Source organism: Urocitellus parryii, chromosome 8, assembly GCF_045843805.1.
Source record: "Urocitellus parryii isolate mUroPar1 chromosome 8, mUroPar1.hap1, whole genome shotgun sequence".
Lineage (NCBI taxonomy): Eukaryota > Metazoa > Chordata > Mammalia > Rodentia > Sciuridae > Urocitellus > Urocitellus parryii.
The window spans coordinates 87,674,225-87,688,485 of record NC_135538.1 but is presented as its reverse complement, the minus strand read 5'-3'; the positions used below and the strand labels follow the sequence as shown (position 1 = coordinate 87,688,485).

Sequence of the window (14,261 nt, the reverse complement as noted above, 5' to 3'; positions counted from 1 at the left end):
TTGTTACTCTCATATGATAACTAGAAAGATTTTATTTAGTGGTGGTTCTCCCTCTGTCATTCCTTCATGCTCATTCAATTAAGGAAGGGAATTGCCACTGTGTGTGAAAATGACAGATACTTGGTAGGATGTTGGACTTTTCAGATCTACTGCTGGCTGCATAAAATGATTAATCATAAATGATATATAATATTTATGTGGTTATGGAAGACTGTATATTCTGTTCTTGGAACATATTTATGTTGTGTTAAACTTTTCTGTTTCAAATCTATTCTATCTTTATTAATTTCATCAATTATGACACAGAGAAGTTTTCATAACACTATTATTTAGATTATTCACACATTCAAACATAAATATGTCCAAAATGAATAGAACTGATCTCTATCTTCAAGAGGCTCACAATTTGGGAGCGGGGAGGAATGCATACACAAAAATGACAGATTCTCCCAGAAAAAGGTAGATATGAATGATGTTTGGCAAAAGCTATCAAGAATGACAAATGACTATAAAAATTCATTCATTAACTCTTTGGGAGATTTTCTGTTTGGTCACATCTTCTGCATATGCAAACAACATACCCAGAATCTCAGTTATGTTGGGTCCATCTCACATCAGTCCCATTATCCATCTCACATTCAGTCCCATTTACACTCTAAACTCCCCCAAATCAATATCTTATGGTATGAGACAGTGCTTCAAATTTCTGAAATTTTAACTATCTAAAACATTTGAAGATTTGAAAAACTATATAAACACTCAAATAACAAGCTAAATTCTCCCCATTACTTCAGAGAAGAACTACTAAATTCTTATACTTAATGGCATACAGTTAGGGATAAAGGAATTTTATTGAACAGGACATTATAAATATGAGTTATGAATATAATCCATATAAGCCAATAGCCTTGTAATTATGGTATTGGGAAATGAAAGTTATGATTACTTGTTTGTAAATTACTCACAGAATATCAGTTCATTGGATCGGTTTTATTCTTTCTATATATAAATGCGTAGATGGGCACACACACGCATACACATTCATATCCTATCTTTTCTCTAAGGGTTTGGGAAAGTTTATTCAAAGTTTTGAATTTGTAAAATGTATAGTGCTGTTCAGTGACATTAATGGAGAATCAAATATAGTTCACTCTTATTTGTTTATGGTGTATGAAAAAATAAATTTTGGTAAATAAAAAGTAATAGATAACTAAAGAACTTGTTAATACTTTGATTTTTATTACTATTTTTTATCTCAGTTGGTCCACGAGTATACAAAGATATAGTATCATTAATCAGTTAAAATATTATAATCCAATTTTCTCATAATCTACTTTCCATGAAGAACACTTTCAGGAATAAAACACTTGGACATTAGGGTATAAGGAGGCTATATTGTGAGAAATCAGATGTGAAGACTCATTTTCCTACATTGATATAGTTGTAGCTCTATCATTCAAGTAGTAACCATTTGTGTTTTTGAGCTGGCTGGTGTTTAATGGTGTTATACTATCCTTGGGATGGCTCTAAGACAGCTAAAACCAAATTACTTAATTTCATGTAGTTCATTTCAGGACATTATGCTTTTATGTTATTTGTAAATCTGGCCCATCCAGTATTCTTTCATAAGTGAGCATTATAGGTCCATCTCTGTGTACTTAAATTCATCATGAGTTATTTCTTTCTCCTGTTAGGTTGATTCTTAAATTTAGTTATACAATAAAAGATGTAAAACTTTTATCATGTTATATTCTTAATTTATTTCTGATATGAAAGGAAACTCTAATAATTGAGATTTTAAAAAATACTTTCATATTCTGCCAAAATATTTGTGTATTATTATTTATAAATATGTAAGATGTATTTTGTGCAAACATGAGCAATTCCCCTTAGAACTAATTGTCTTATAGCTAAACTCACTGATTATACCTTCAGGGATTATAAAACCATCATTAATCATCAACTAGGTATAAGACTACTGAGAATATAATTCCTTATCTCAAAAATTTACAATCTCTTATGTAGATTCAGTCATAAGAATATGAAAAGCTGAATGCAGTTTTGAAATTATATGTAAGTACTTCAGCCTGGGTGAAAAGTGATTATTTGAAGATTCAGTGATTTGGTTAACATTTCTTCTAGCCATGCTACCTATTTCTTAGATGTCCTCTTATGGGATTAAGCTATGACAGGTTGTGTTTCAGTAGTGAAAAAGTAGGTTAAGTCCCACACTAGCTGTTTTTTGATTGGACCTAGTATGAAGTGCAGACAAGAAGAAGATGGCAAAAACCACAAATTGCATCAGTACTCATCACTAAATCTTTTAAGATTTGGCAATGTGAATTGTAGTAAGGGCAGTGCCAGTTTACTGTGAGATTGTGCTACAACAGCATTCCAGAATCTTGCTTTAAGAAACAGGCATAACCCCTACAATGAAGTAAACACCATATAGGGATGAGTGTATTGTTCACATTCAATAGTGAATTTTTTGTGTGTATAATTTTCTATTTATGTATGAATAGATAATGTCCTACCAGATACTTTTCTTAGTCAATATCCAACCTTCTCCCACTTCTGTTAGAGTGAAAACCATCTTCTTGGGATCGATATAAACAGAGACAAAAGAAAGGAAAGAAAGACATGGCATTTCCTAATTTTTTGTAATTACATTCCTAATTTGATAATTAGCAATTAATAATTGCTAATTGAAACTAATAGTTTCAATATATACCATGTCTGAGAACAGGGGTTCATATTGATGGGGAAGGACATCAGCAGCACAGAGTATGGGGTAACAACAGGAATTCACTATTATTCATTCACTTTCTCATAAATACAATGTGATCTCCATTTCCTACTTTTGTCATCTATACTACTAAGTAACATGAATATTACTGAAGTGTGTGTGTGTGTGTGTGTGTGTGTGTGTGTGTATGTGTTTAATAGTCTTTGGGGTCTGTTTCTCTTATCTCACCAAACTTAAAGTTCAGTAAAATCTATTTTTTTTAATTTTCTCTGAATTTTCATTGTAGTTACTAATTAAATATTGAGTTTAGAATGGTTTAAATTGGTATATTTGAGTAAAAGGAGCCCCTCTCCTATTTCCTACTTATTTTTCCATTGAACTTTGTACCTAGTAATATCTAATAAATTACTAGTGAATAGATTTTTTTTAACATTCAAATATCTGAATTTCTAGTACTCATCCCAATTTTTAAAGGATATCTTCTACATCTATTTAGTAATATATTAATGTGGTATTATAGAAGGATCTTGGATTTCACCAAAGGACACATTTAAATTTAGATTTTTAACTCATAATATAATTGTGACACTCCTCTGATCCATAGTTTCTTCATCTTTAAAATGTGGATGTTAGCAATATCTACTTCACAGGACTATTAGGAGAACTATGTGAAGTGCTTCATAAACTGAAAACACTTAAATTATTATTACTTGTATTATATCAGTGCCTTTGAGCCAATGTCCACCAGGCTCATAAGCTAAGTTTGTTATCTTCAGCCATGAGAAAACACTAACAAGGAGAACTGTGAGGCATCTCACAAAGGGTTAAGAAAAGAAAAGTTAAGAGCCTTAAGAAAAGACTTTGGTTTACACAGTTAGGTGCTTTCTGGGAGAGTCAGGAACATTGTTCTGGGTTGGCTGTGGTTATGAAGGAAGAACAAGTCTACAAGTCTATGATGGGCTATATTGATAAATTGTCTTAAAAAAAGGAAGACTATAATTGGTAAAGAAGTAGCATCCACTCATTTTAGCTCTGGTGCTTTGTAGATTGTACTGTGACCTTGTTTTTGTCTCTGAAGTGAATGTGTCTGATATTGATGTTCTCATAGATGTCTTGGGTCCAGGGAAATAACATGAGTCCTACTGTAAGTACCAGACACGCTATGAAGATCAGAGATGTCAGCTATGTCAAACCAATCCCTAGTGTCCCTTCATAGTGACTATTCTCCTACCATGCTCTGCTCACTTTGGATGTCTCTTACTTTCCCTGATGTTTAACTGGAGAAGAGCATCAGTCATAATGGAATGTTTGAGTTTTTCTAGTTTGCTCACCATTAAAATTATATAGATATATATATATCCTGAAAATAATACTTAAATAAACTTTTCCAAAACTAAACACATAAGAAAACTCAAAAGCTTAAGTTCTCAGTTCAAAACCTCAAGTTTCCTTTATAGTAAATTGCTATGTAAGTAAAATTTTCCTTGTGAGTAGTTGAACATTAGAAAACCCCATTATTCCGGTTGGATCCTCATTAATGTTTCAGTTTTTTTCATTTCTCAACATGATACCTATTCATGTAGTAGAGTGCAAATAAAACAGAGAAAATGAGTAAAAAAAAATGAGTGACAGATAAAATCGAAAATAAATGATGAAAGAAATAAATTAGCAGATAAGTAATTTTATTTATTTATTGAAATATGTATAAATAAGTCTAATTATCTGATTTAGTGTGAAATAAAGTGATCTGGAATTTAGAACACATGGATTAAGTCTTTCTGCTAATACTAAATTTAAACAACTTATTTATCTATTCATTCCTCAACTTTCCTATTTATAAAATGGAGCCAGTATTCATTATCTTTTCACGTCATTGGGATTGATTGAGATATGATTATAATTACCTGGATGTATCTTGAAAACTATATAAAAATATAAAGTAGAGGATATTTGTCAATATTTATATAAGGATATTACTTTAATATTAAGAAATTTTGCATCTATTGAGATGATCATATGATTTTTATCTTTAAGTCTATTGATGTGATGAATTACATTTACTGATTTCCACATGTTGAAACAACCTTTCATCCCTGGATGAACCCTACTTGATCATGGTGCACTATCTTTTTGATATGTTTTTGTATTCGATTTGCCAGAATTTTATTGAGAATTTTTGCATCTATGTTCATTAGAGATATTGGTCTGAAGTTTTCTTTCTTTGACATGTCTTTGTCTGGTTTTGGAATCAGGGTGATATTGGCCTCATAGAATGTATTTTCATGAAATAGTTTGAGAAGTATTGGTGTTAGTTATTCTTTAAAGGTCTTGTGGAACTCAGCTGTATAATCATCCAGTTCTGGGCTTTTCTTGGTTGGTAGGCTTCTGATGGTGTCCTCTATTTCCTTGCTTGAAATTGATCTTTTTAAATTGTGTATATCATCCTGATTTAATTTGGGCATATCATATGCCTCTAGAAATTTGTTGATACCTTTGATATTTTCTATTTTATTGGGCTACAAATTTTCAAAACAATTTCTAATTATCTTCTATATTTCTGTAGTGTCCATCATAATATTTCTTTTTTCATCATGGATGTTAGTAATTTGAGTTTTCTTTCTCCTTCTCTTCATTAGCATAGCTAATGGTTTATCAATTTTATTTAATTTTTAAAAGAACCAACTTTTTGTTTTGTCAATTGTGTGAATCATTTCTTATGGTTTAATTTCATTCGTTTCAGCTCTGATTTTAATTATTTCCTGTCTTCTACTGCTTTTTAGGCTGATTTTCTCTTCTTTTCTAGGGCTCTGAGAAGTAATGTTAGGTCATCTATTTGTTGACTTTTTCTTCTTCTAAGGAATGAACTCCATGCAGTGAACTTTCCTCTTAGAATTGCCTTCATAGTGTCCATAGATTTCAGTATGTTCTATCAGTGTTCTCATTTACCTCTAAGAATTTTTTTTTATCTCCTCTTTGATATTTTTTGCAACCCATTGTTCATTCAGTAGCATATTATTTAGTTTCCAGGTGTTGGAGTATCTTTTATTTTTTATTTTATCATTGATTTCTAATTTCATTCCTTTGTGGTCAGATAGAATGTAGGGTAGTATCTCTGCTTTTTTTTGTATTTACTAAGATTTGCTTTGTGGCATAACATATGCATTCCTTCATGTTCAAAACACTAGAAAAACTAGGGATATCAGGAACATACCACAACATTGTAAAGGCTATCTATGCTAAGTCCTAGGCCAACATCATTCTAAATGGAGAAAAATTGGAAACATTCCCTCTAAAAACTGGAACAAGACAGGGATGTCCTCTGTCACCACTTCTATTTAACATAGTTCTTAAAACTCTAGCCAGAACAATCAGACAGACTAAAGAAAGTAAAGGGATATAGATAGGAAAAGAAGAACTCAAATTATCACTATTTTCAGATGATGTGATTCTATACCTAGAAGACCCAAAACATTTCACCAGAAATCTCCTAAAACTAATAAATGAATTCAGCAAAGTAGCTGGATATAAAAATCAACACCCATAAGTCAAAGGCATTTCTGTACATCAATGACAAACCTCTGAAAGAGAAACTAGGTAAACCACCCCACCACTCCAGATAGGACACTGATCTCTAGAATATATAAAGAACTCATAAACCTTAACACCAAAAATACCAAATAACTCAGTCAATAATTGGGCCAGAGAACTGAAGAGACTTCTCAAAAGAGGATATTCAATCAATCAACAAACATATGAAGAGATGTTCAACATCTCTAGCAATTAGAGAAATGTAAATCAAAACTACTCTAAGATTTTATCTCACTCCAGTCAGAATGGCAGCTATCAAGAATACAAACAACAATAAATGTTGGTGAGGATGTGGGGGAAAAGGCACACTCATATATTGCTGGTGCAACTGCAAATTGGTGCAGCCAATCTGGAAAGCAGTATGGAGAATCCTTGGAAAACTTGGAATGGATCCAGCCATTCCGCTCCTTGGTTTATACCCAAAGGACTTAAAAACAGAATACTACAGGGACACAGCCATATCAACATTTATAGCAGCACAATTTACAATAGCTAAATTGTGGAACCAACCTAGATGCCCTTCAGTAGATGAATGGATAAAGAAACTATGGTATATATACACAATTGGAAATTACTCAGTATTAAAAGAGAATAAAATCATAACATTTTCAAGTAAATGGATAGAGTTGGAGAATATAATGCTAAGTGAAGTAAGCCAATCCCAAGAAACCAAAGACCAAATGTTTTCTTTGGTATGAGGGTGCTGACTCATAATGGTCATGGGGGGTCGCATGAAAGAAATAGAGGAACTTTAGATAGGGTAAAGGGGAGGGAGGGGAAGGGAGGGGGCAAAGTGGTAGGAATGATGGTGGAATGGGTTAGACATCATTACCCTAAGTGCATGCATGAAAACACGAATGTTGTGAAAATATTTGTGTACAATCAGTGACTTGAAAATTTATGCACTGTATGTGTAATATGAAATGAATTGCATTCTGACATCACATGTAACAAACTAGAATAAATAAATAATTTAATTAAAAAAGAAATTTTGGAAAAAAATAGGTCAGATAAACTCAAGATATTATATAATTTTAGAGTTCTACAGCCATGATCATACATTCAAAGAGATCTCTCTGGTTTGTAGTAGGGAGCAGTACTTACCTATGGGCCTGTGTTTTCCTTGGGCTGAACAATGTCATCCTGGCTGTCCTATATATTTGAGAAGTTTCCAGGCTCCCCACTAGAGGAAATGTGTTGGGTTGTAGTTTCCAAGTACATTTGCATACTCCTATAAACCCTGAGAGAGGAAGAATCACCCAAGGGTAAGTCCTCAGGAGCATCCTTTGATCCAAATATCTCTATTATCTAAAGCAAGAGATTTCAGTCTCTTGCTGACCTAAAAATTCTATCCTCAGCCTTTATAAGAGGATGACCTTCCAGTTGTAGCTCGGCAGGGAGCCCTGCTGGTGAAGACTGTCAGTGGGAAGATGCTAAACATTTGCCTGACCTTCGTTCAAAGGTCCACAGTTGTCTGTAGTGAGAATGTTATAATTTCCAACTCAAATACTGCCTCATTAACCTGTTCTTTAATTGATTTGGGTCTTATCCTCTTAACTTTCTAGTTTGCTGTATGTCAATTATATTTGTTTTCTTTCATTTTAGATTTTTATCATTACTCTAGTCATCTTTTAATTCTTAGCTGATAAGATTTTTAAAAATCATTTGTAACTTTAGCTTAGTTCATTTTGCTACTCAGTCTTTTAATTGTTTTTGTTTGCCCTTCCTTGCCCATGGTCCCGCCCCATCCACAAGCCTTTTGAACCTTACCCTGGTCACTTGCTTACATATTCATGTTTGCTTTCTAGGAATGATATTTGCATTTTGATATTTTCTCCTTTATAATTTATTTTAAAATAGCAAGGAAAAAAAACAGATTTTTTTTATTCAGCATATGTTCAGAGCAAAAAGCCTTGTGGTCTGATGGTTTTTCCAGATCCCAGGGTAACTCCTAACTCAGTGCAGGTTTGAACTCTCCAAATTTGTTTTATCTAAATCAGAATGTTTCAAAGCCAGTAGCCAGGATTCTTCTCCTCGCATCTCTTCCATATATTTGCCTTAATCAGTCAGCAGTATTTAACTTTGAAAAATTGCTGAAATGATAGTTTTATTATCCAAAATATGCATGATTCGATGGATAGACACACAACCTATTTATTTTGTGGTTTTCATTATCTGAGATATCCTATTTTATCACCAGTTATTGATCAAGATGTGAAAATAGACTGAAAAAAGCAACATGTTTTTTTAATTGCCATAGAATCTAGTTTGGGCCTTGTCCACAGAAATATTTTTTTCTTCCAGGTGAACACAATTGCAGCTCCATATGAATGACAGGAGCAAGTCCAAACAACAATGTAAACATCAAAAGCCTAACAAATTGTGTTTGCAGTTTTAACTCTTCCGGGTCCAGAAAATCTGGTGCATTGTCATATTGCTAAAATGAAACACTAACTGTCTCATGTGACATTGGTGCATAAGGAAACACATTATATAATGGCGTGACAGTCTGATCTCTCAGCATTCTCCCTGCTTCAAAACACAGCCTTATTTTTCTCTGTTCTTAGTCACCTTTGCAGATCGGCTTATAAAGCAATAGGCATTTGGAGCTTTTAAACTGAAAAAGAAAAAAATAGAAATCCAACTTCAAGTGCTTGTGATGGAAATGAAGAGAAATCAAACAGGCTATGAAAATGTTGATTGTGACCTGGCTGAATATTATGGAAGAAATTATGTTCTCAAATGCAGTGTTTACCAAATGGTGTTCCATAGGGAGTGGGAGAGATGAGGGGTTACATTTCAAATAAATTTGGAAGCACTGTTAGTTTTGAAATATGTAGCACATTGTTGCTATCTATACTCTCCCTACTGTGCAATGGCACACAAGCACTCCTTACTCCTGACTGATCCTAGAAGGGGTTGATCAACCTTTTCCCATCCCTCCTTCCCTTCTCCTCTTCCCAGTCTCCACTAACCACCCTTCTACTCTCACCTTCTACAGGATTAGCTTTTTTAGATTCCACAAATAAGATCATGTGATACTTGTCTTCCTGTGCCTGGTTTATTTTACTTAGTATATTAATCTCTATTTTCATTCATGTTGTCACAAATAACAAGATTTTGTTCTTTTGGGGGTAGAATGGTATTTCATTGTGTATATGTGCCACATATTCTTTATCCATTTATCAATTGATGGATACCTCAGTTGTTTCCGTTCCTTGACTATTATGCATAGGGCTCTAATAAACATAGGGATACTAATTTTTCCTTAACATACTGATTTTCTTTTCCTTGGACATGTACCCAGCAGTGAGATTGCTGGATCATATGGTAGTTCAATTTTAAAATTTTTGAGGAATATCCATACTGTTTTCCATGGTAGCTGTACTAATTTACATTCCCACCAAAAATGATCAACTAGTCTCATTTCTCCACACCCTTGCCAGCATTTAGTGTTTTTATTTTTGTTTTGTTTTTGCAGTGTTGACCATTGAACCCAGAGCCTTGTACATGGTAGACAAATGCTTTACTACTGAATTAATCTACCAGTCCATCTCAAATCATTTTAATAATGGACATTCATACTAAGTTGAGGTGATTTTTCATTGTGGTTTTGATTTGTGTTTTCAAGATGATCAATGATGTTGAACAATTTGTGTGTGTGTGTGTGTGTATGGACCATTTTGGCTATTTGTATGTTTTCTCTGAAGAAATGTTTACTTAGGACTATTGTCAATTTTAAAATAAGTTTTTTTTGTTGTTATTGTTTGGCTATTGAGTTTTGGGAGTTTCTTATAGAAGCTGATATTAACCTTTTGTATAGTTCTCAATTATTTTCTTCTGTTCTGTAAGTTGTCTCTTCACCCTGAAGATAATCTCCTTTGTTGTGCCAAAAGTTTTTAGTTTAATATAATCCCGTTTGTCACCTTTTGCTTTTGTTTCCCGTGCTATTGGCATCTTATTTTTAATACCCTGTCCATTTTGTTGTGCTAAAGCGTTTTCCCTGTTTTCTTCCAGTAGTTTCATCATTTCAGGTTTTGCATTTAATTTGTCGTACAAGTTGATTTTTGTGACTGGTGAGAGATAAGGGGTCTACTTTCATCCTTCTCCCTGTGGATATCCAGTTTTTGCCTCTGTCCTTTACTCTGTGCATGTGGTGTTTTGTGCTTATTGATTTGCATCTCCCAGATCAATCTCACTTGAGCCCATTAAGTAATCTTTTTAATGGGCTGTTGTTTCTATGTTCATCATTTTTGTTGTTTCCTTGTTTTGTTTTGGTTTCAGGTTTTTCTAGCTTCATAAAATGTGTTTAGAAGAATTCCTTCCTCTTCAATTCTTTGGAGAGAATTGGTAGTTATTCTCTAACTTTTAGTATAACTCAGCAATGCAGTCCAGTGTTATTTGAAGGGTATTTTTTTGTTATTGTTGTGTTCAGGTTGTCCATTCCTTTGTGACTCAACCTTGATCAGGTGTATGCATGCAGGAATTTGTCCATTTCTTCTGGGTATCAAATTTGTTGGTGTATAGTTGTTCATAGTAATTTCTAATGATCCTTTGTATTTTTGTGCTGTTATAATGTTTATTGTAATGTCTACATTTTCTTCTCTGATTTTATTACTTTGAATCTTCTTTCTCATTTTCTTTGTTTAGCCAACTGTTTATATATTCCATTTATCTTTTCAAAGAACTGGCTGTTTCATACCTCTTTTGTAATTTTTTCTGTTTCTGCTCAGATATGTATTATTTCTTTTCTTTTACTAATTTTGTATTGTGTTTGTTCTTGTTTTTCTAGTTCCTTGATACATAATAACAAGTGGTTTACTTGAGTTTGGTTTTCTTTTTTTTTCTTTCTTTTTTTTTTTGATGTAAGTATCAATTGCTATAAACTTCCCTCTTAATAATTTTTTTAACTGTTATAGCTTTTGGTATGCTTTCTTCATTTTCATTTGTTTCAAGAAATTTTTAAATTTTCTTCTTGATTTATTCCTTGATTCACTGGCTCAAGGGGAAGATGTTTAATTTCCATATATTTGTGTAATTTTCACAAGATTTCTTGTTATTGATTTCTAGCTTCATTACATTGTGGTTAGAAAAAAATACTCAATATGATTTCAATTTTTAAAGATTTGAAACCTGTTTTGTGACCTATCTATGTATGATCTGTCCTTGAGAATGTTCCACATGTTGATAAGAAAACTGGGTATTAAGCAGCTGTTGGATACAATGTTCTGTAGATATTATTTATCCTTCTTATCTAGGGTACAATTTAGCTCTCATGTTTCTTTATTGATACTCACCTGTATTATCTATACATTGCACAAAGTGGGATATAAAAGCCCCATCATTACATTGGAGTTTATCTCTTATTTTAGGTCTATAATATTTGTTTCAGTTATTTGAGTTATCTAATATTGGGTGCATTAATATTTAGAATTATTTTCCCTTGCTCAGTTGACCCCTTTATCATTATATAATGACCTTTCTTGATTCTTTTTGCTGCTTTTGACTTAAACTCTTATAGTTTATAAATATGCCTATTGCTGCCAGGTGTGGTGGTCCATGCCTGTAATCCCAGTGGCTGGGGAGGATGAAGAAGGAGGATAGCAAATTCAAAGCAAGCCTCAGAACTTCAGCAAGGTCATAAACAACTTAGTGAAATCCCATCTCAAAATAAAAATACATGAATAAATAAAAAGGACTAGGGATGTGGCTCAGTGGTTAAGCACTCCTGAGTTCAATTTCTGCTACCAAATGTGTGTGTGTGTGTGTGTGTGTGTGTGTGTATCTTTTGGATCCTATTTGCATGGAATATCTTATTGCATCTTTCAATTTCAGTCTATGCAAATGTTTAAAGACAAAGTGAATTACTTCAAATAGTGCATAACTATGTCTTTAAAATACAACATTTTTTAACAGTAGAGGCACAGTTTTAAACAATATAATAATCCCTGTATTATATCTAAAATGGCATTCCAAACAAAATATCATAAATATAGAATTTGGTTTCCAGGGCTTTATAACCCCTCAAACCACTGGTCTAATCCAGCACAATAAAAGGATCCACCCTTTATGTATTTGATTAAATAGCATTCTCAACCTGACTCCACTCTTCTATACCTTATCACCAAATATATGGCTCCAAATCCATTAACTCTCACAGATTGATCCATTTCTTTCTACACCCAATGTTGCTATCACAATTCAAGCCACCGTTAGCCCTATCTGGACTACAATGTAGTTTCTTAGTGTCTCCAAACATTCTTGCCCCTATACAATTCATTCTTGATATGACAAAAATTAAGTTTGAAAATGTAAATTTATGACTTTCCTACTAAAATCCTACCATAGCTATACTTCTTCCTTGGTCACATTGCCAGAGAACCCTGAAGATCTGGCTTCTGCACACCATCTGAGCTCATCTCCTGCCTCTTTCTCCTTGTCATGATCTCCACAGGACTCAACCTTCTTTATTTTCTGGAGCACACACAATTTTGGGGACCTTACACCTTTGTACTTGGACAGAGCTTTCCACAAGACTTTGATTCAGACCCAGCTGTGGTACTGTCTCCTCAGAGAGGACTGGCAGAGCATTTTCCTATCACAGTACCCTCCTCACATTCTCTTCCTAACACCTCTAGCCGAGGCTTTTATGTGTTGATTTATTTATTTACATGATTATCATCGGTCTCTCACATATCTACCCAGAGTATATGTTTGTGAGGGCAGAGCTTAGTGGGTCTTTGTCACCACAGTCCTCCCAGGTCCAAGAAGACACAGCCTAAACTGTCAGTAAATCTTTATTTATTAGTGCTTATGAGATTTCAGTAGGATGTGGGGAGTGTTTAACACTGACATATCAGAGAACTCTTTCTGTGACAAAATACCAAGTTGTGAATCAGTTTTCAATAAGATTACAGTTTTAGAACAATAGTTTGAGGTTTGTTTTTGTTTTCTTTCAAATTTGTAGTAGGTTTGCAATTACCCTGGAAGGCCTCTCTTACAAATATGGAAGGGTCAACTGAAAACATAGGACTGACACTGTATATGGGGGTAGGAGAAGGGGGGGGGCATTGACTGTCTCTATTAGCTACGTGCCAGACCTGTGAGTAGGGTGGAAGGAGCTGCTTCCTCACCACTTTGGCTTCCCAGTTAAACATGAGATATAAAATAAAAAGCTCTTCATTCATGTCCTAGAATATCTACATGAGGGGCAATTAAAAAAAAAGAACTATAGATATGGAACATGGTAAATGGTTTTTATTCTCAAATATTTCTATATTTATCTCTGAAAGATAATACATATTTCCTCCTTGGAAATTTTTAGATGTTCAAAACAGAACTTAATATCTACCTCCCTAAAACCTTACTACCCTCCATTTTTTTTCCTACTTAATAAAATGACCTTACTATATCCATCATCCAGGGGCTGAGGTCCTTAAAAGAAACATCCTAATTAATGAATTTTTAGAAAACTCCTAGGATATGACATGGGCAAGAACCTTAACAATAAAACCTGTCTAACGGTACTAAAAGGAATTTAATAATGTATATATAATCTCTCTCTCTTTTCTGACATCTCAATTTTCCATTTTTCCAGTAACTTGTGCTTGACACATTAAAGGAACACATATTGAACTTTTGCATTACATTTCATATTGGGTTTTCTCCTCTTGTTTTTTTTTTTCTATGTCCAAAAAGATACTTTGTCAATTCAGTTCACTCATAATAGTGCAGCTAATGTTCAATAAAGGACCTTCCAGTTCTCAGTGTAAAATAAAACCGCAAAAGAGTCCACTTGATACATCTTTGATGTCATTGTTATTTCTTTCCTGTAACTGACTTCATGAACAAAACCATTCACAACTTGGATGCATTTTTTTAAAATTGTATGATAGTGTTTAACTTCAAATGTCCCTTGAGTTTCTAT

At 33.4% G+C, this 14,261-nt stretch overlaps 1 protein-coding gene across 1 annotated transcript in view; it reads left to right on the top strand.

Annotated features, from left to right (window-relative positions):
- Window positions 1–14,261, top strand: part of Adgrb3 (adhesion G protein-coupled receptor B3) — a 671,006-nt gene that overhangs the window by 274,630 nt on the left and 382,115 nt on the right. The window lies entirely within an intron of this gene.